This window comes from Stegodyphus dumicola, chromosome 4 (genome assembly GCF_044657685.1).
Source record: "Stegodyphus dumicola isolate Sdum_Otavi_A_Nest chromosome 4, ASM4465768v1".
NCBI classification, from domain to species: Eukaryota; Metazoa; Arthropoda; class Arachnida; order Araneae; family Eresidae; genus Stegodyphus; species Stegodyphus dumicola.
Genome location: NC_140771.1, coordinates 110,354,822 through 110,375,804, shown reverse-complemented (window position 1 = coordinate 110,375,804; position 20,983 = coordinate 110,354,822). Strand labels below are relative to the sequence as shown.

The following is a 20,983-nucleotide window of genomic DNA, read 5'->3' as shown; positions in this document are numbered from 1 at the left end:
TAACACATGGACAGGCATTTTTCCCACCTAATGCAGTCTCCTGTAGATTCCAAGTTCTGCTTCCAATACCTGCGCTAAATCCTAAAAGTTATGACATTTCTAGATTTTGTTGCTCGGTGTGTCACTAAATTATAAAATTTCTCCCACCAGCTGTATAATTCCTTACTATATTTCTGAATTTTGATATTGCTAATAAAAGAAATAAAATTAGCAGCTTTTTCTATACATTCTAAATGCATTTAGTTATTCTTATAATAACAGAAGTCCTTAATTAAGTCAAAAAATTCTAAAATGAAAAGGAAACGTGCTGAAAAAAGAAACAATGCATTTAAAAAAATTATTATTCAAAGATATGTACAGTTATTATGTAAATTATGTAGTTGTTTATGATTTCAGCCTTTGCTATAATTTCCCATTTCTGTTTCTTCATATGATAGAGTTGGGGCCCACCAGCGGCTGAGCGGTAACATTGCTGAACACTGGTAGTTTGGTCCAAGGTTCGAATCCCACGAACGGGCTGGCTGCAAGGGTGCTTTCGTGGTTTTCCCCATGTTTAACGCGTATACGAGCCAGTTTCCCTTAAAAAGTCTCACGAAGGCATCACTCCCTTAAGGCAGATGGACCTCAAGTGCTTTACCGTAATCTAATAAACCAAACTATATGATAGAGTTACTCAGCCAGCTTAAATCAAAAATAAATTGTATAGTCTTTTAGTTTAAATTTGACTGTTCTTGTTAAATTACATCACCACGAGCTGTAATTGATTTTGTTACCATCAGATCATCCCTTTATGTTCTGAGCTCTTTTTATTGTAGTTGCTTTCAGACATAGCGACAATTTGCTTCACATTTATGAAATTTTTTTACTACTTAGCTTTTACCAGATCGAGTAAACCTTCATATCTATATTGTAAACAAGTTGACACGTTGAGATAAAGCATGCACAAACTAGTGAGAACACCGAGTTGCATATCGAGACAAATTTTCGAATTTCCGATTGTTAGAAAAGATGTTGAAAGAGAGATTAGCCAGAATGTCTGGTAAGTCTTCAAATTAAAGAGATTCATAAATAGTCTGTTGAGTGTTATTTAATAATCCTAATATCATTTAAGAATCGGTCATAAATTACATGTATTTTCAACTGCAATTTTATTAGATTGTGATTTTAATAGGGCTTTTTCTAACAAATTTGTTAAAAAATAAATATATAATGACTAATAATATCTAACTATGTAATTCAATTATTTTTAAGTAACTGCTTACCTTTAAAAATTAATCCTTACCATGGTCACAAGATAAAACACAAAAATGTAAGAATTCATCTAAAACTTACTCTTCACATCTAGTGAGAGTTAAAGTAATACAAAACAACTTATCACCTGTGGTGCTTTAAAGGCTTATTGGAACCTTAAAGTATATTAACTATGTTATAACCCCTGGAACTCTACATGAAGCTATGACTTCATGCATCAGACAGAGCTTGTTCTAATCAAGAAGTCTTTCTCTAGGCAAGCAGCAGGGATGACATCATCTAGTCTTTAGTTATGAATCATGCTGATTATGACCTTGCTTCTCATTTTAATCTATGCCACTTGAACATAAAATCTACCTGCTATTTACTAAACTTGTAGACTGAATAAGTATGTGTCAAAAATGAAACATTAAGAAGGGGGAAAAAAAACGTATAGGTAACAGTTAGTAAAGCATAAAATGTCACTATCTTCTTTCCAGTATGTCCATTTATTATAAGTGTGAAGTAAATGCTACTTGATTCATTTTATAAAGTTGATTAATTTTATTAATTCATGTTTAATAATAATTCATCCTACTTGTGGATTTATTTTTTTTTAGGATGGTGTTACAAAAGTGAAGTTCAGGCATAGATAATATTTTTAATTGAATTTATTCAAAACCCATTTACTCATAGGTTCTTTAACTTTTTCATTAATGGTCCTTAAAAGTACTTAATTTCCACGTGCAGAAATGTTTATGAACCCTGTATACACCAGTCTATGCTAATCAAGATTGTTGAAGCTGTCATCCTGTACAAAATGCTGCAATTTTTGACAGCAGCATGGATTCAGAAGAAAACACTCAATTTGTCATCAATTTTATAAGAGAAACAGAACTCATCTTCCAAAGGGCACTAGAATCAACAAATTACTCTGGGATTTCCAGGGTACATCATCATCATACACGTCATTAATTCTTATCTTACAGATAGATTTTTTGTTATTGTTATAACAATTATATATGCCATCAAATTCATGGGGTCATCACCTAAAGAAGTTGGATTGGCTGAATATTATTTTTTATTTGTGCAGATGACATATCATACGACACTACACTGGCCATGTATGCTGATGACACATTCCAAATTATGACTGAAAATGTGTCCTCGAGTTCAGTTATTCAAGCACTACAACAGCTCACTGAATGGAGTCCTAGTTTCCAAAATGGTAAATATCTATTAATGTGGACAAGTGTGTAGCAGTTCTCTTCACCAGGGAAAGAAATATGGATCTAAACATGTCTGTTACTATGTATAATACTGCCATCACTTGGGCCAGGCAGGTTAATAATTAGGGGTTATTCTTGATCAAAAACTCGCATAGAACCCCCCGCATATCACATAATGCTTCTATGTTCCGGCGGCCGAGTGGTAAAGTCGCTGAACACTGGTAGTTCGGTCCGAGGTTCGAATCCCACGAACAGGCTGGCTGCATGGGCGTTTTCGTCGTTTTCCCCATGTGTAACTTGTATACGAGCCAGTTTCCCTTAGAAAGTCCTCCACGAAAGGTATCCCTCCCTTTAGGCAGATAACCCTCGAGGCTTTGCTATAATCACACACACACGCTTCTATGTTCCGGCCTACTAAAGCTAAATTATTCCACTTAATTTTGTGTAACTCAGTTTGATATGTAGATAATAAATTAATCGTGTATAACGCCATGTTACAACCAATAATCACTTTGTAGGGTGTTGGTTACACGTGTAAAACCAATCTTAACCCTTTGACGCACACGATATTATTTTTTAACTAAAAACTCTAGAAATTGAATATTATGATCCTAGAGACAAATTACGAATTTAAAAAAAAGCTACTCTTGCCCATTGTTCTGTGGGTGGTGGTCGCACTGTGAAGCCACCACGTCTAGGACTTTGAAACCTACTGATGTAGTAGGAAAAAAAAAACTTAACCGTTTTCTGCACGCGTTTCCAATAAATGACAAAATTTACGGATTTAAAAAAAATCTATGTAAGGATTACATTATAATTTTTTTACATTATTTTACAAAGTAAATTGCCAGAAAAATTAAAAAATAAACATTTATGTAATTTTTCTATAGCAGTGAAAATATAAGTACCTATATAATAAGGACATTTGGATAAATGGATTAAAAAAACTCAATAAAATAAGGATAAAAACTTTTTTTTTTTTTTTCAAAAAAAATTCTTTTTTTTTGTGACACTGTTCAAAGCATGTTTTGTCTTTTTGGTACATGCATAAACCCACATCCCACGTTGCACGTTTCGCACATAGATCTTGTTCTATGAGGTTTCTTCCTTGTGCTACAAAATGTACACTGCCTGGATTTAAATTTCACTGGTATATGCCCAGCGTTATTTAGTTTCTTTCATCAGGCACATGAAATTTGTGGTTATGTTAATGGGGGGCTTGGTCTTTTTGGCTTTCTACGGATCATTCATTTCCCATTCATACTTATTTTATTCGTATTTCGTCTCAAAATATTCACAAAATATTTTAAATTTAAGTAAAACTTTTATGCAATTTCTATTTTTAATTGTAGCAAAGTATATTTACATTAAATTTAAACCACAAGAAATAATTTATAAAATCACAATACTAGCTTGGAGAGCAAGTGTGTTGATGTCAGAGAAAAGTATTTGGAAAAGAAAGACCTTTTTACTTTGCAAGTGCATGTATTGTTTAGTAATAAATTAACTGTGGTTTTAAAGCCCTTTATCTATATCCGGGTAAAAATAAACATTCCTATATGAAAAGCAAGCGAACGCCATTGAGAAGCAGACGCTAGTGGTTTCAAGGCGCGACCACCGAGCCTCTAGAGGATTGTAAACATTGTGACACAACGCTCTAGTGGCGCAGTAGTCGCGCCCTGAAACCACATAGCAAATGCGATACATATAGAGGGTTTTTTTTTTTATATATGCAGTTTAGTTACTGCAATATTTTATTGTTTATAATAGAAATCATGATGTGCGATGACTATTGAAATTTAAAGTTGTTTATATTAATAAAAGGAAGTTATTTCGTCTCATCGAAAACGAATTTTAAAAGGCATCCAATCTGAAGTATTAATACCTAAAACATATATGATTCTACAGTCATTTTGTGTTATTTAGATGTAAAATAACTAATCGATTCATTTTCACTCAAAAATTTCGGAAAAAAGAGGAGGAACAAAATTCGGAAAATGCTGGTTTCAAGGCACGACCACCGCACGTCAAAGGGTTAACCAGTTAACTGTGCTTGACGAGTATACTCATTATAGAAAAGCGGCACTGTTGACGAGTATACTCGTCATGCGTATAAATGAAATGGAAAGATAAGAGGGAGGTTTATTTAGTAAGTAGTGTACAAAATGACGATGTAATAGAGAAAAGAAAAATAATAACAGAAACCCGAGCTAGTGATTGATTATAATAAAAAAATGGGTGGAGTGGATATGAGCGATGGAATTATTATAGCATACTCCACAGCAAGTAAACGACTACAAAAAGATATTTCTCCATTTCTTAGATATTATGTGTCTGAGTGCATTCATATTATATGAAAAAAAGTAATGCAACATTATCGCGTATCAACTTTTTGCTCAAATTTATTGACACTTTTGCGATGCATCCAATTGAAAGAAATAAATCGACATAAACTTGGCCATTTAGACCTAATATAAGCGGATTATATACCCAGAACATCGAGAGAAAAATAACAACCCTATGCGAAGGTGTTCACATTGCTACGAACATAAGATCAGGACGGAATCGCATTACTAGTGTCCGATTTGTAAAGTGCCGTTGTGTATAGTACCCTGTTTTGCTGAATATCACTCTACAGCAGGAATTTAAATTCTTACTTTTATAAGTATAATATTTAATTTAATTTATTACATTTTTAGTTTAATATGTATGTAATATATACTTATGTTAACCAAAGAAGTAAATATTAGCAATAAAATTTTCTATTTTATAAAATTAAACCCATCTATTTTCATCAAATGTCTTACCAGCGCAACTTACTCTGTGATTGATGAATATACTCGTCATGGCTCGATTATGGCAACATAAAATGGTGCGCACTCTTAAACGAAGCCGCCACAGTTAACTGGTTAATAAACTACAAGTGCTTCAGAGCACAACACGGAGACAGTAATAGTAAATTTTTTAGTCCTATTGAGAATGTAAACAGCGAAAGTATATTGATAATATTATAACTTTCATAATAGTGTAAATAAAGAAAGATCTGGAGTAGTGCATCTTCACTTAGATTATTTACTTTCGTTTAATAGTTACTACCTTTTTCTGCATTTAACTTGACACCCAGTTCTGTACAATTTTCCCTCTTCTCATCAATCCAGAGGTATTTTTTGTTAACTTCTTACTTTCAGCCTATCAGAAAGTTTCTACTCCTCACATCACTAGTATGCTAACACAGCTCCTTACATCTGGTGATTATATGGTGAGCAATCAGCATCTTACTGACTCTTTGGAAGTGTTTATTGCACTTTGATTTATCACCCACGAAATACTAGCCAGAACTACTATCAACTTCTTCATGCATTACACACAAGATCAAACTACATCCTGCAGCTTGTAACATGTGACCTGCGCATCTAAATCATTTGTTAAGCAAAGCAGTTATTTTCATGTCATAGGCATATTTTTAGAAACTACTTTAAAAAATGAAAGTTTGGAGGAAAGAATGTACCAGTAATAATATGAATATTCTGAATGACATATTTTCTCCATTTTATGAAATATACTTTTGGTAAGTTTGTTTACAAAGAAAAACTTTGGCAAGTTAAAATTGGCATAAAATGGAAAAGTAATTACCATTAACTTCAGCAGTTTTGGGGTGTCACTAATATATCAATTAGATATGACTAAATCATATCTGATAACATGTGAAACAAAACTACCATGCGTTAAAAACAGAAATCGTAAACTAATCTCTGCTTCCTAAATTGGAAAATAAGAAATTCAGTTAAGTATAGGAAGCAAGAGGAATATACATGAATGCTTTGGGTGAAAGCCTTAATATGATTTGATATAGATGTAACATGAAGTGAAAATAGTTTCATATTTCAACAGAAATAGTTCAAAAGTTAAATCGGTTTTAAAAAATGTTACGGCCACAAAGAGTGATCAATATTTTGAGAGCCATGCACTAAAGTAATTCATAGGAAAATATGGGTCAAACGCTTAAGCGTGTTGGCATTTTTTTTTTTACCTGAGCCTGCATTTGGACATGGTCAACTTTTTGTTGCCTGTTGAAAAGTTTGTGAAAGAACAGATGTAAAATTAAAAATAATGGATGGTCCTCTGCAAAGCGAGCTTAAAAATGATGGAAAGATCTACACAAGAAATATTGTCTACAAAGAGATCTTTGACATGTGAATTAATATTTTATTATTTAAATCACCTTTATTTATTGAGCTAGCAGTGGCTTTTAAGAAATGCACTGCCAGTAGTTTCCTTCATTGCACTCTACTTTAAGCAAGTAAAAGGGGCAGTAACTACTCTACTTTAAGCACTGTGGGGCAGTAAGCAAAGGGGCGTCCTCGCCGCCTGCCCTGGGTAATTCAGTTTGAATTAGCACAAATCATTTTAATTACAATTTATAATATCTAGAACAGCGGTTATTTCGTATGACTGCCGGGCTTTCTAGTTAGATATAAGCAAATGTGCATAAAATCCAAAGCACCCATGACTTTTATCAATATTAAATGTATTTATGATTGTTGTTATAATAGAATAGTTTAGTGTGATTTTTGAAGTCTCAAAATTATGTCTGTTTATGTATTTTATTAAGTCGAAAATATGCTTTTCTGCCTTCTGATTAAGTGTTAGCTATTTATGTTTTGATGGTAAATCAGTAAATTTTATTCATTTATTATTATTTATTTTCCCCCATAGTGTTAAAAACCAAAAATATTGTGAAGTTCCTCAAAAGCTATTTTTAATGGTATATGACTAAGACTAATTATGTTATTATTTAGTTATAAATAAGACTGTTATGATTAGTTTATGTTATGAAGATTGTTATGTCTTCATAACATAAACTAATCATAACAGTTTATGTTATGTTTATATAATAGTTTATGTTATGACTAAGACTGTTGTGATATTAAAACATGAAAGACATTATTAACAAAGGACAAAATAAATTAATTTATAGTAATAAAAATAATTTACTCTATAAATTAAATTATTTAGCCTCTTCTAGCTCTCAAACTATATAAAGGAGTATCTTCAAGGGTAAAGTAATTAAAAAAGATAACAGTGAAAATGTTTCGTTTCTGAACTTTTAAGAATTGCTTTTGCAAATAAATTATAGCTGCTCTTCCTCTTACCTTCTTTTATAATTTATAAAAACATCTGGTGATTTCATAATTAAACTTTTATCCCAAATATTAAATTAGGATCCTAATTTTTAAACTCTGTGTAAATTTCCTACGGAAAATTTCTGTTCTAAAGAATACAGTTTTTTTTTTTTTTTTTTCTTCCAATTCTTCTAAAAGAAAAAATTATGGATTAGTAATTAGGTACTTAAGGAAAAAAATTTGTATTTAACTATTAGCAATTATGAATTTAAACTCTTGCTCATTTAATTATTTAGCACATTCAGTTATATTTCTCATAATTCGAAACTTATCATGTTATTCGATGAGGGGTAGGGCTATGGCGCCCAGGCACCCTGGTGGTTAAGCACCGCAGTTCAACTACTTTTCTAAAAGAATACAACTCTTTTTACTCTAATTGTATGACAGTTATATAATTTTTTATTCTTCTCAGATAATCTTTTTAGAATATTCAACTGTTTGCAGGTTTGTAGTAATTCCTGTAAGCACTGCTATTTTTCGACGTGAAAAGCGTAGTTTGAATTAGGATTATGTATATTTCATTACACCATTTATTTTTCTTAAAAAAATTATTGAAATTAGCAGCTACTCCTATGTAAACAGATAAAGTAGTGATAAATGGTGACTGGATAAAAGCCTCCTCCCCCCCACAAAGAACAATGATAATTGCCGCGCAACAAATACCCGAACAGGTAAATGCCCACACAATAATGTGCCACAAAGAAGATAATAACTTTCCCATTATTTTCAATTTATATAAAATTCAGGAAATAATAAACAATATGAATAAAAAATTAATGGCAAATAATAAAACAATTGAACATATTTTATTTTAGTGTCCGGCTGATTTTAAGCCCTATGTAATATAATTCAGAATATTATATTTAAACTTTGAATAAACCTGATAAAGGTGAAAGGGAATGTTAGCCATACTACATCTCCTAATTCAAAAAAAAAAATTGCGAGAAGTATAAATTGTATGTTAATTTGCATAATGTACACTGAATAATTTTTATTACGCTATAAATTATTTAGCAGTTCTTAAAAATTTTTTATGTAATAAATTCAATATATAGAAAGAAGAATTATAATGGAATTTCTGTTTCATTAAAAGAGTAAAATGTGAAATTGTGAATTTTTTTTTTTTTTTTTTTTTTTGTGTGTGTGTGTGTGTGTGCATTTGGAAATACTATTTTAACAGGCATTAAAAACAAGGTTTCAAAGAATGTAATTAAATTTTAATTATTTTGCTGTTACATTATTTAACATCATTATAACTAGCAACATCGCATTGACATTTCTGACCAATCTGTTGCTCCTACGTTTATCGAATGTTAGATTTCCTATTTCGGAGTACCTTCTATCATGACCACGGACTAAAAACGGCAGTTTGAATCAGCGCTTCTTTTGCTGACGTTTCTACTTGGAACAAAGAGCACCCACTCGTCTCCATATCATCCTGCTAGTAACAGACTTGTCGAGCGCTTCCATCGCTCTCTTAAACAGTCCCTTAAATGCCACAGCAGCCCTCGATGGATGGAATCTTTACCTGTGGACTTATGTCGGCCTTCAAGTCCTTTCTTCAATGTACGATGGCAGAACTGGTGTATGGCGCTCTCCTCTTACACTTCTCACTTATTTCTTAGACCCTGTGGCAACCAGGAAGGTTGAACCATCAGAATTTCTCAGTCAATTACGCAAAGCGATGAAAAGGTTATCACCTAAACTGTCAACACCACATGATGTATTAACATCATATATCCATTCGTACCTTCAAACCTGGACCCATGTCTTCCTTCATAGAAATGGCATCCGAAAGCCACTCCAGGCACCTTACGACGACCCCTGCTTTTCGAACAGCAAAGCATGTCAACTATTCCACCCACAATCGAACGTCTGCAATCAGTTTTAAATGTCTTCTTCCTGGTTGATGACTGTCCATCTGGAACTGTTCCACCAGTCTCAAATGCATCAACCTAGCTTCCGCCTGCTTTCGACTCTAAGCCAGCTGAAAGCTCGAAGAGTACTAAAGCACCAATAGTCACCCGCTCCGGATGGAGGGTTCGATTCAACTTTGTATCTCGAATTCTTTGTGCCTTCGGTACTTTGGGAGGGGGATGCTGTAGGAAATTGTTCCCTCTCTCCCCAACAAAAGACAGCACTTGCCTGAACTTGGTTTCTTTCAAAAATTGCAAAGGGCATTCTGGGATTACAGAATGTTCTGTTTGGACAATGCTATTTAGACCAGCATGTAATCTAGTTCCTGTAACCAAAAAAAAAAAAAATATATATATATATATATATATATATATATATATATATAGAATATTTAGAATTATGTAGTTGTCGGTGAATTGGGCTTTAGGGTGTTAGCTTCTTTTGTTTCTGTACACAAGAACCTCACGCAACCGATCTGATTATAAAAATATGAGGAACTTTATATAACCGCTGGCTGCCCAGATTTATTGCATTGTGCTTCATCACGCCTTATATTTCTTATGATTAAGCCACGGAAGAAAATGCTTTTTGAAGATACGGTAATTTTATCGTTACATAATTTTACACTACCTGAGTTGTTCAGACGAGCTTAGGTACGAAGAAGGGACTTTATAACTGTCCATTCTTCCGTCCTTCCTGTAAAGAATATCGCAAGAAACTGCTATTTTCTCATAGTTTTTACGGGTAAGTGATTTAACTTCCTCTTTCAATTCAATTTCCAGGTTTAGAAAAATAAAGTCTTGCTAACGTAAATAAATAAGAGCGTAGAATATCAGGGTAATTATAAAGAAAAAGATCCCCCCTTTTTTTTAAACAGCAGAAAACTGAAAAGAAAGCCACTCAAAAACTGTCCAAGAAGTTTTGTATTTCATGTATAATAGTTTATAAATCACTGTCGAGAAATTTGCAATTTCAGAAATTTGGAGAAATTTTAAAAGTTACTGGTAAATAATTTTAAAGTGTTTTGCAGATGAAATCATTATTCCAGACTACAGCAAGAGTTATCAATGCTAATTTTGGAATTTTTATAGGATGATTAGATAATTGACGTATGGATTCAGTTATCGAAATATATTCAAGTGTTACGGAATAATTTCTGGATTTGCTGAAGTTATATTTTAGCCAGCGATCTGGTTTTAATGTAGTGATATATATATATATAATATTTTTTTAAATCTTCCTCAATATCTGTGTGACGTCATAACGTACCATTGACGAATCTGGCAAGAATTGTTGTATATGAATTTTTCTTGTTTCCGTTTTAGAGAAAAAGTCGTGGCGGTATTGTTTAGTGATCCTTGACGTATATGAATGATCATATGAATGATTTATGCTTTTCTTCATTTCTGGTGAAGATGGTGAGTTTCTTGCAATTTTCAGCCATAAGGAATTTTGCATCTGGCATGGAAGCTTTGCTATTGTCTAATGATTTCAGTGTTTACGATTTGTGGGATTAATTGCTGTCAGCTTTATTTTTGTTGTATGAATAATTTTATTGACTTTTGAAATTGAATGAAATATTTTCACCTTGCTGTACTTTTTGAAACGGCACATGAAATTTTTTATTTAAATGAGCGTTTCCTACATTTTTTGCAAGCCTTTATCTAATTCTATTTATACTTCAAGCCGTTTTTTCACTATGACAGGTATTTGCTGCATATTACTGTAGTGTTAGTAGCTCTGTAGTGAATCATATCCTAATCATATTAAGTGTTATTTCTATTAAAATAATGCTTTTTTGAAGTTTTATTGACCGAAACCGACTTTGAATTACATGTAAATTTCTATTAAAATTGAAATTTCAACTTATTTGTACATTGTGTAACTAGTTATTAAGACTCTTTAATTAAATCATAAATCTCATTTACCGCTGAGAAATGAAAATATAATACTTATGTGTTTTATAGGAAATTAAAATTTTGGCTGATAAAATCAAATTTGATCCCAAGATATCTTAAAAATTATAAGATTATATCAAGAAATGAATTAAATTTCATGATCCAATAATAGTTGGCTTAAAATGCAGTAATACTCAATCTCTAACTAAATTTTCCTTCATTCTTAAGAAAAAAAAAAGGGGGGGGAAGTCACAAAATTTAAATGGGCAGTATTATACTTCATTCATTATTCATGAACTTCTAAATATTTATTATCCATTATTTTGCAATACTGTATTGACTAAGTATTGCATATCAACTTGAGCATAAGTAAAAGTTAAATTGTTGCCTGGTGGTTCATAGATTTAATTGTGGTCATTACAGAAAAATCAAGGAAAGTTTATTGTCATTACAATAAGGGCTTAATTTCTAAAATTGGAAATGCGGGGCCAGGAGAAAGGCCAACTAGAGTGGTGAACAAAAATAAATAAAACAAAACATTATTTAGAATTAAAATTAAATAATATTTAGAGAGAGAAGTAAAAGTATTGGTAAATTAATGTTAAACAAATAAAAATTAAGTAAAACAAATGGAAAGTGAGTAAATGAATAAAAATGAATAAAAATTAAGAACAGTATTTTCATCAAAATCAAATGAAATCAATAATGAATAATCAAAATCAATAATGAAACAAATGGATGGTTATTAAATTAACAGCAACAAGACCTGGTATCAAGGATAAAAGAAAGATAAGTATTTAAATCGGTATTCTTGATAATGAAATAAAATTACTTTCTTATTTTCATTTTTAATTCATAAGCCTTTTTGATAAGATGACTGGTTGAAGCTTCCTGCCCAGCCTATAATAATTTGTTTCTGAAGGGACCATATTTTGACATCAAGGTTTTCTTTCTAGTTGTTCCATGTTTTGTAGTATTTCACTCTTCTAAGGGAATGAGAGACATGCATTCAGTATCTAATATCACAATCAATTTTATTAACTGTTAAAAATGAAATGTTGCAATAATAACAGACTATTTTGTCAGATTACAGTTGAGTAAAACAAGGAAGTACCAAAGCTTGTCTGATATGGGATTTTGCTGCAAATCTGGATTCTGGCTGGAATAACAATTTCACTTAAAGACAAAGAAGTAGCTGTGCTTCAGTGAGGTTCAACTGAGTATGTCTTACATGCAAGAATAGAATATAAAGATCTAAATATTTAGTTACTTTTATTGAACATAAATAATAGTGGTTGTATATTTGAATATGGATCGAGAGTTTCTAATTTACACTAATTAGAATACTTGTACTTTTAAAATTATATCCTGACATTTGCTTGAAGACTAGAATCTATAAGTAGAAAAGTTACAAGTACACTTAAACATAAATGATTGACAAATTATACCTGTGGTCATATTATCCGAAAAAAGGGTGCTGTTCTGTTATTATGATCAGATTCAGAAATGTATGTGTGCATGTAGGGATGGATGTGTTCATGCATATGTTGCATACTTTCTGAATCCAGTTCCGATAACAGAAGAGTACCAAAAAATCATTATATATTTTGAGACATGACACTATATATTGTTATCTGTTCAATTCATAACTTCACTTCAAAATTGGATTTACTTAGCTAGAAAATGATTTCCAACTTCAAGCTCATCTGAAAACCCACAAAGCGGCAGTAATATGGCCTGGTTTTCTGTTCCTAGGCAAAATCCTCGTCCCTATTTTAGCTATCTCAGGTGTCGTGCTGCAAGACTATTCTATCCTAGGTCTTATTTACGTTATCTGGTCTAGAGAAATGTTCAGCCGTCATCGTTTAGATCCAAATTCACAGTATCCTGCTTCAAACTACCATCAACCTCCATCCTATCAAAATTAAACTTCATCCCATGTAATGACAATATTTCAAGTTTAAATGTTAAGGTTGGGAATAATAACGTTTGGCTGATCTTTGGAATATGGTAACTGGTAGTTTGGCGACATTTTGGAGGCGGTTAAGGTTACTACCTAGGACTTTGGTTATAATGTGAGAAGTACTCAGTTCTGATTACGCATTATTTTGTGTGAGGGAAATGAGAGATCATGAGATATGTCATGTGACATTAATGGACGAATTATAGTTCTTTAATCGGAAAAAGGGGCGAAATTTGGAAAACTGTAGTACTATATTATTTTGCATTAAGCTTCATTGTGTGTTGTATGAAATAGTGGAAGTGTGCGTGCCACGTAATAAAGATTCTGAAGATTAGGTAAGTTAGTATTTTTAATCATTTAAGGATATTATTTTTATGCATTGTTCTAAATGTAAGGAGTAAATAAATTAATATGATATTATTGGAAAATTGTTATTAGCAATGATTTAGTTTAAAGTAATTAGGATTATAAGGTAATTTTTATTAATTTAATGTATGTGCTTATTTATATTTTAAGTAGTGTTTTTGAATTTAATTATATTTTAATTTAATGATCGTGATTTTGTGAGTTATATGTTTGTAGTATTTTGGAATACGTTGAGTATTTTCATGCATTTTCGTGAAATTTTTCTAATTTATGAGAAAAAAGCAGTGTACATGGATATAGTTAAGAGTGTGCGCAATGCCATTTTTGTGCAATTCTGGGATGTTTTTTTAAGTAAAAATAAGTCGACGTGTACATGGTTTAGTGATATTTTAATTAAATGATAGTTATTTTGTGAATTTTATGTTTTTAGGAATTTGGTATACGTTTCAGTTGAAGTAAACGTGCATGGAAGTAATTTAAATATTTGACACTAAGTATTGGTAACCATTTGTAATGTTTGCGGTATGAATTCGTTGGTTACATTTATAATATAATAGATAATTTAGAGGTAAAAGTTTTTGGATATTTTATTTATTTTATGCGTGGAAATGTTCATCCTTGGAAAGGGTATATACTTTTTGCGATCATGTAATTTCATATATGTTCTTTTTACCGGATTTAAAGATTCACAAAATTTTCATGCATTTTCGTGAAATTTTTCTAATTTATGAGAAAAAAGCAGTGTACATGGATATAGTGAAGAGTGTGCGCAATGCCATTTTTGTGCATTCTGGGATTTTTTTTTTAAGTAAAAATAAGTCGACGTGTACATGGTTTAGTGATATTTTAATTAAATGATAGTTATTTTGTGAATTTTGTTTGTAGGAATTTGGTATACGTTTCAGTTGAAGTAAACATGTTTCGAAATAATTTAAATATTTGACACTAAGTATTTGTAACCATTTGTAATGTTTGCGGTATGAATTCGTTGGTGACGTTTAAAATACAATAGATAATTTAGAGGTAAAAGTTTTTGGATATTTTATTTATTTTATACGTGGAAATGTTCATCCTTGGAAAGGGTATATACTTTTTCGCGATCAGGTAATTTCATATATGTCCTTTTTACCGAGTTTAAAGATTCACAGAATTTTTTTGCATTTTCGTGCAAATTTTTGTAATTTATGAGAAAATAGCAGTGTAGAGGGATAAAGTTGAGTGTGTGCAATGCCATTTTTGTGCAATTCTGGGACATTTTTTTTTTTAAGTAAAAATAAGTCGACGTATAAATGGTTTATGTGTATGTGCTATTCTGAAAAACACACAAGGAGTTTGCGATTGTGCACTTTTTCCCAATTTTGCAGTTAATATTTGTCATGATTAAGCAATTTTGTTACATAAAATTTCTAGCATAAGTGTAATTCGGCTTGTTGGGATTTCGGATTGTTGGAAAAAGTGTTCAGTAAATAAAAAGAAAAGAAACATGTCTTTACTTAGAGAAGACAAAATGGCGGCGAAAAAAAAAAAACAAGGGGTTGCTGTAGCAGATTTGGTCGCCAAATTTTCGCCAAAAAATCGCCAAGTTACCATAATTCAAAGATCAACCTAACGTTCTTCCTGTTAACAATACAGGAAGTCATTAACCCTCTTGAGTGTTATGAGTGGCTTTATTTGGTCATCAGAAGTTTTGCTACTTGGCATATATTTGCTTATAATTTAAGATATTTTGCTTTCTTACTTTCTTTCATCTTAATGAATGCATGTTTATTAAAATACAGACTCAAATTTGCAATTTAGAAACTCGATTAATAAATGCTGTTTAAATACCGGTCTTCATGACGAATATAAAATCCTGTGCCAGAGGGTTAATATATTTTCCGAGAATGAATAGAAATAATAGAATCTCAGAATAAATAATTTTGAAACCAGTGAAACTGAAACTTCAGGAGTCTTTATATGGGGGTCTTTCTGTTCTGATTGTCATGCAAAATTACAAGAATAAGTAGAAATGTGTAATTTTATGTTTTATGTTCTAATTTGAATTTTTTATTATTGTCTTCATCTTGTATTTCCTTGTTTAAACTGCAATTTGAGGTGTATCAGTTTAGAGAAATATAAGCAAAGATATATGCTTAAGTAACCCTTTTAAAAATAATTTCGATACTACAGTAGAAGTCCAGAAATCCACAAAGCTTGGAACCAGAGGTTGTGCAAATTTTAGGATTTTACGGATTTCAGGACAGAAAAGATAAATCATAATATTCAGACTAAAAGGGCAAAATAAATAAGGTGTATTAGATATATTTAATTAAATTATTATATACATTATTGCAATAACTTATTATATACATTAAATTATTATTACATATATAAATTGATTTTATTATTCATTGTAGTATATATACACAGCATCTAGGTTTGCCGATTTCGCCTCACGCAAAGATTTCTGGTTTTGGATTCTGGTGTTAGAATCACTGTTGCTGTAAAATTTCAACAGCTTTTCTTTATTTTTCCATATATCATACACAATCGTATCACAATTCCGTACTATTATGCTATAAAATGTATCTATCTCCATCTTTTGCAGAATTTGCACTTTCTGCATTACCATCAATGCAACGTGTTTACGTGTTTCAATGTTGCAAGCACTAAAATCATGAGTGCATTTCTTATCTGTAATTGTATTAAAAACGGCTGACATTAAAAATGTTCTTAATTTATCCACAAAATATCCAGATAAAAAAACAGGCAGCACTAAATAAGCTCGGGAAATAACAAAGCTTGGAAAATACAACAACGTGAACCGTGAACTTGAAAGAAGAGTTGAGTGAATCGTCTGCTTTCTTACCTCGATGCAGATAAGAGGAGAAAAAAACTTTTATCATGATGTTAATAATGTGCTATTTCCATTATGAGTCATTATTATTCGGTAATTATGACGTCATTGTTTGGTAAGTATTTTTTCGGTTGATCTTTGGATTGTGGTAACTTGGCGATTTTTTTGGTGAAAATTTGGCGACCAACTCTGCTACACCAACCCTCTATTTTTTTTTCGCCGCCATTTTGTCTTTGCGAAGTAAAGATATGTTTCTTTTCTTTTTATTTACTGAAAACTTTTTCCAACAATCTACTAGCCAAATTACACTTATGCTAGAAATTTTATGTAACAAAACTGCTTAATCATGACAAATATTAACTGCAAAATAGGGAAAAAGTGCACAATCGCAAACTCCTTGCGCGTTTTTCAGAATAGCACATACACATAAACCATTTACACGTCGACTTATTTTTACTTAAAAAAAAAACATCCCAGAATTGCACAAAAATGGCATTGCACACACTCTTAACTTTATCCATCTACACTGCTGTTTTCTCATAAATTACAAAAATTTGCATGAAAATGCAAAAAAATTCTGTGAATCTTTAAACTCGGTAAAAAGCACATACAGTCAAAAGTCGTTAATCCGGACTCGTCAGGACTTCACCGATTCCGGATTATAGATCATCAGTTTAAATCTCGTAAGATCGCATTCAGAAATTCTAAAATTAAAAATATGAAACCGTAATTTATGAAATAAAGAACAATTATTATCTAAAGGGTATCAAAATTACAAAAAAAAAAAAAAAAAAAAAAAAAAAGAAGCTTAATATTTATTTGTTTACTTTATTAAACATTTCTTTCAATTTAAGTTGCTTCATTTTATGTGATAATACTTTCTCTTTAATTCTATAAACAGACATAATTTCTTGTTCAGTTACAAAGTTCCGCTGTTCAAGTCCCGTTAATTGCTGTGCCGAGAATACCGACTAACTTGTCAATCGAAATTTTTTTCGTTTTCACTAACCTCTCTGTCACATTCTTAAAGTCTTTATCCATTTTTTGCAGGAATTCCACTTTTTGTTTGATGAACATCGAAACATACTTTCGTTTTGTACGATCCTTTGGGAGCTCCAGAATCGGAAATTCTATTTGACATAATCGAAGGTTCAAATTTACTTTTATAGTATTGCTCTTACAGTCTGCAAAAAATAATAAGCCGGATTCAATTTAAAAATTAAGGAACAACACAATCATCAACATTAACTGAAATCGATAATTAGATAATTTTAGCTTATACCATCCGTTATACATATAACGCGCACGCAAAAACATATTCTTCGCATGTGCACACTCATATGCGCAGTCGTGAAAGGTCTTACGCGAATGCGTAAACGCCTATGCGCATGTGTCAACGCGGCGCATGCGCAGAAAGTTTTTAGCTTTGAGGTCCGGATTATAGATCATTTCGAATTATGGGTGTCCGAATTAACGACTTTTGACTGTATATGAAATTACCTGATCACGAAAAAGTATATACCCTTTCCAAGGATGAACATTTCCACGTATAAAATAAATAAAATATCCAAAAAACATTTATCTCTAAATTATCTATTATATTATAAACGTCACCAACGAATTCATACCGCAAACATTACAAATGGTTACAAATACTTAGTGTCAAATATTTAAATTATTTCCATACACATTTACTTCAACTGAAACGTATACCAAATTCCTAGAAATGTAAAATTCACAAAATAACTCATTTCATTAAAATATCGCTAAACCATGTACACGTCGACTTATTTTTACTTAAAAGAACATCCCAGAATGCACAAAAATGGCATTGCGCACAATCTTCACTATATCCATGTACACTGCTTTTTTCTCATAAATTAGAAAAATTTCACGAAAGTGCATGAAAATTTTGTGAATCTTTAAATCCGGTAAAAAGAACATATATGAAATTACCGGATTGCAAAAAGTATATACCCTTTCCAAAGATGAACATTTCCATGTATAAAATAAATAAAATATCCAAAAACTTTTACCTCTAAATCATTACAAATGATTACAAATACTTAGTGTCAAATATTTAAATTACTTCCATGCACGTTTACTTCAACTTCAACTGAAACGTATACCAAATTCATACAAACATAAAATTCACAAAATAACTATCATTTAATTAAAATATCTCTAAAATATCTCTAAACCCGTACACGTCGACTTATTTCTACTTAAAAAAAATCCCAGAATTGCACAAAAATGGCATTGCGCACACTCTTCACTATATCCATGTACACTGCTTTTTTCTCATAAATTAGAAAAATTTCACGAAAATGCATGATAATACTCAACGTATTCTACTCAAACATATTCGAAAATGCTACAAACATATAACTCACAAAATCACGATCATTAAATTAAAATATAATTAAATTAAAAAACACTACTTAAAATATAAATAAGCACATACATTAAATTAATAAAAATTAGATTACAATCCTAATTACTTTAAACTAAATCATTGCTAATAACAATTTTCCAATAATATCATATTAATTTATTTACTCCTTATATTTAGAACAATGCATAAAAATAATATCCTCAAATGATTAAAAATACTAACTTACCTAATCTTCAGAATCTTTATTACGTGGCACGCACACTTCCACTATTTCATACAACACACAATGAAGCTTAATGCAAAATAATATAGTACTACAGTTTTCCAAATTTCGCCCCCTTTTCCGATTAAAGAACTATAATTCGTCCATTAATGTCACATGACATATCTCATGATCTCTCATTTCCCTCACACAAAATAATGCGTGATCGGAACTGAGTACTTCTCACATTATTACCAAAGTCCTAGGTAGTAACCTTTATCGCCTCCAAAATGCCGCCAAACTACCAGTTACCATATTCCAAAGATCAGCCATTTCTTCTTTGATATTTCGGACTCAAAGCTGCGGTTTCCGGAACCTATAAACTGAATGTTTATATTTTGAGAGACAACGGGAATTTCAGGAGTTGGCGGATTTTCAGTATTTGGTAGTATTCGGTTTTGAGGGCTGTAAAAAATCGCCAAACTATTGCTGATGGCAGTGCTGCCAAAAATAATTGCGGCAACCTTAATGTAAGAAAGGAAGTATAATAGTAAATAACTATCCAAGGTTGATGTTTTAATGTAGATGAAAGGTTAATTTCATATAGTACAGTACACTTGTGATTATCCACGGAATTGGGTGGCGTGGCCGCCGCGGATAACAAAAATCGCGGATAATCCGAAAAAAGCTAAAAACGGGTATAACAAAAGAAAAAACAGTCATTCCAACTTTGAAAAATCGTTTTATGTACAATAAAACGTAAAATAAACAGCAAGAAATGTTTAACTAACGCTTAATATTTTAGTATATCACTTAAAACTAACCTAAAATGCATTTTGTTAATGAAAACAGAAAAGTGCTTTGTATACTTACGAGAGGCATCAACTATACAAAGAAAAATTAATACATATGTACTGTTTTAATACTGTAATGTATTATGTAATTACAAAAGCATAACTGTAAAACTACACCTTTTTGAAGAAATCAGTCATGTGTGTTTGCTTCTTGCTCTGGAAGCATTTTCTCTTGATCCGAGATTGCATTTTTTATAGCATAAGTTTCTCGGCCAACTCCGTGTCGTCTTGTTCTTCCAAATAGCTCAGCAGTCCGTCGACTTGTTGCAAAGCCCCTTCATGAGTCTTCCACATCTGCACAGTGGGCTCTTCTTCGCCTTCACTTCGCTGTCCTTCATTCTCGGTCTCTATCCTTGCTGTCTTCACAATTTCGTCATCTGTCAAGCGTTCGAAGCCAGGTTCGTTGACGTTACACTTCAACCACTCGTTAATGTTTTCAGCATCGACGTTCTCACCACGCGGAACTGTTTTAACCATATCGGCAAGAGTTGCCGTGGGGCGTGTCTACATCTTCACTCTCTTTTTCGCAACTCAAAGGGGTTAGGTTGTTGTTGGCTTCAACATTAGGCATGAGGTTTCTCCGTGATTTTATGAGGGTTGATGGTTTCACTGAGTCCCATGCAGATGCAATATCGTAGATGCTGTCCAAGATTGTGTAGTGTTTCCAAAACTGTTTCAGATCATAACCTTCTTTAATTTTGGTCATTAGCAGCTTGGTTCAGTATGGTCTCTTCATTGTTGCAATGACTCCTTGGTCCATGTGTTGGATTAGCACAGTAACGTTTGGGGAGAAACTTTGCAAAAATTTGTCCATCAGAAGACTTTAGCACGCTTGTTGCTGGGTGAGAAGATGTGTTGTCAATCAATTGCACAGCTTTTTCAGGCAGGTTTTTCAATTTAAGATGTTTAC

General features: G+C 31.8%; 1 protein-coding gene across 4 annotated transcripts in view; it reads left to right on the top strand.

The window, feature by feature from the left end:
• The first annotated feature begins 10,841 nt into the window (after nt 1–10,841).
• The window catches only part of Axud1 (AXIN1 up-regulated 1), a 77,457-nt gene continuing 67,315 nt past the window's right edge, over nt 10,842–20,983 (top strand). For 2 of the 4 annotated variants that reach the window (XM_035359329.2, XM_035359335.2), the window contains exon 1: nt 10,842–10,977. The gene's annotated coding sequence lies outside the window, so the exon portion shown is untranslated. The other 2 variants (XM_035359330.2, XM_035359334.2) reach the window with 1 other exon arrangement.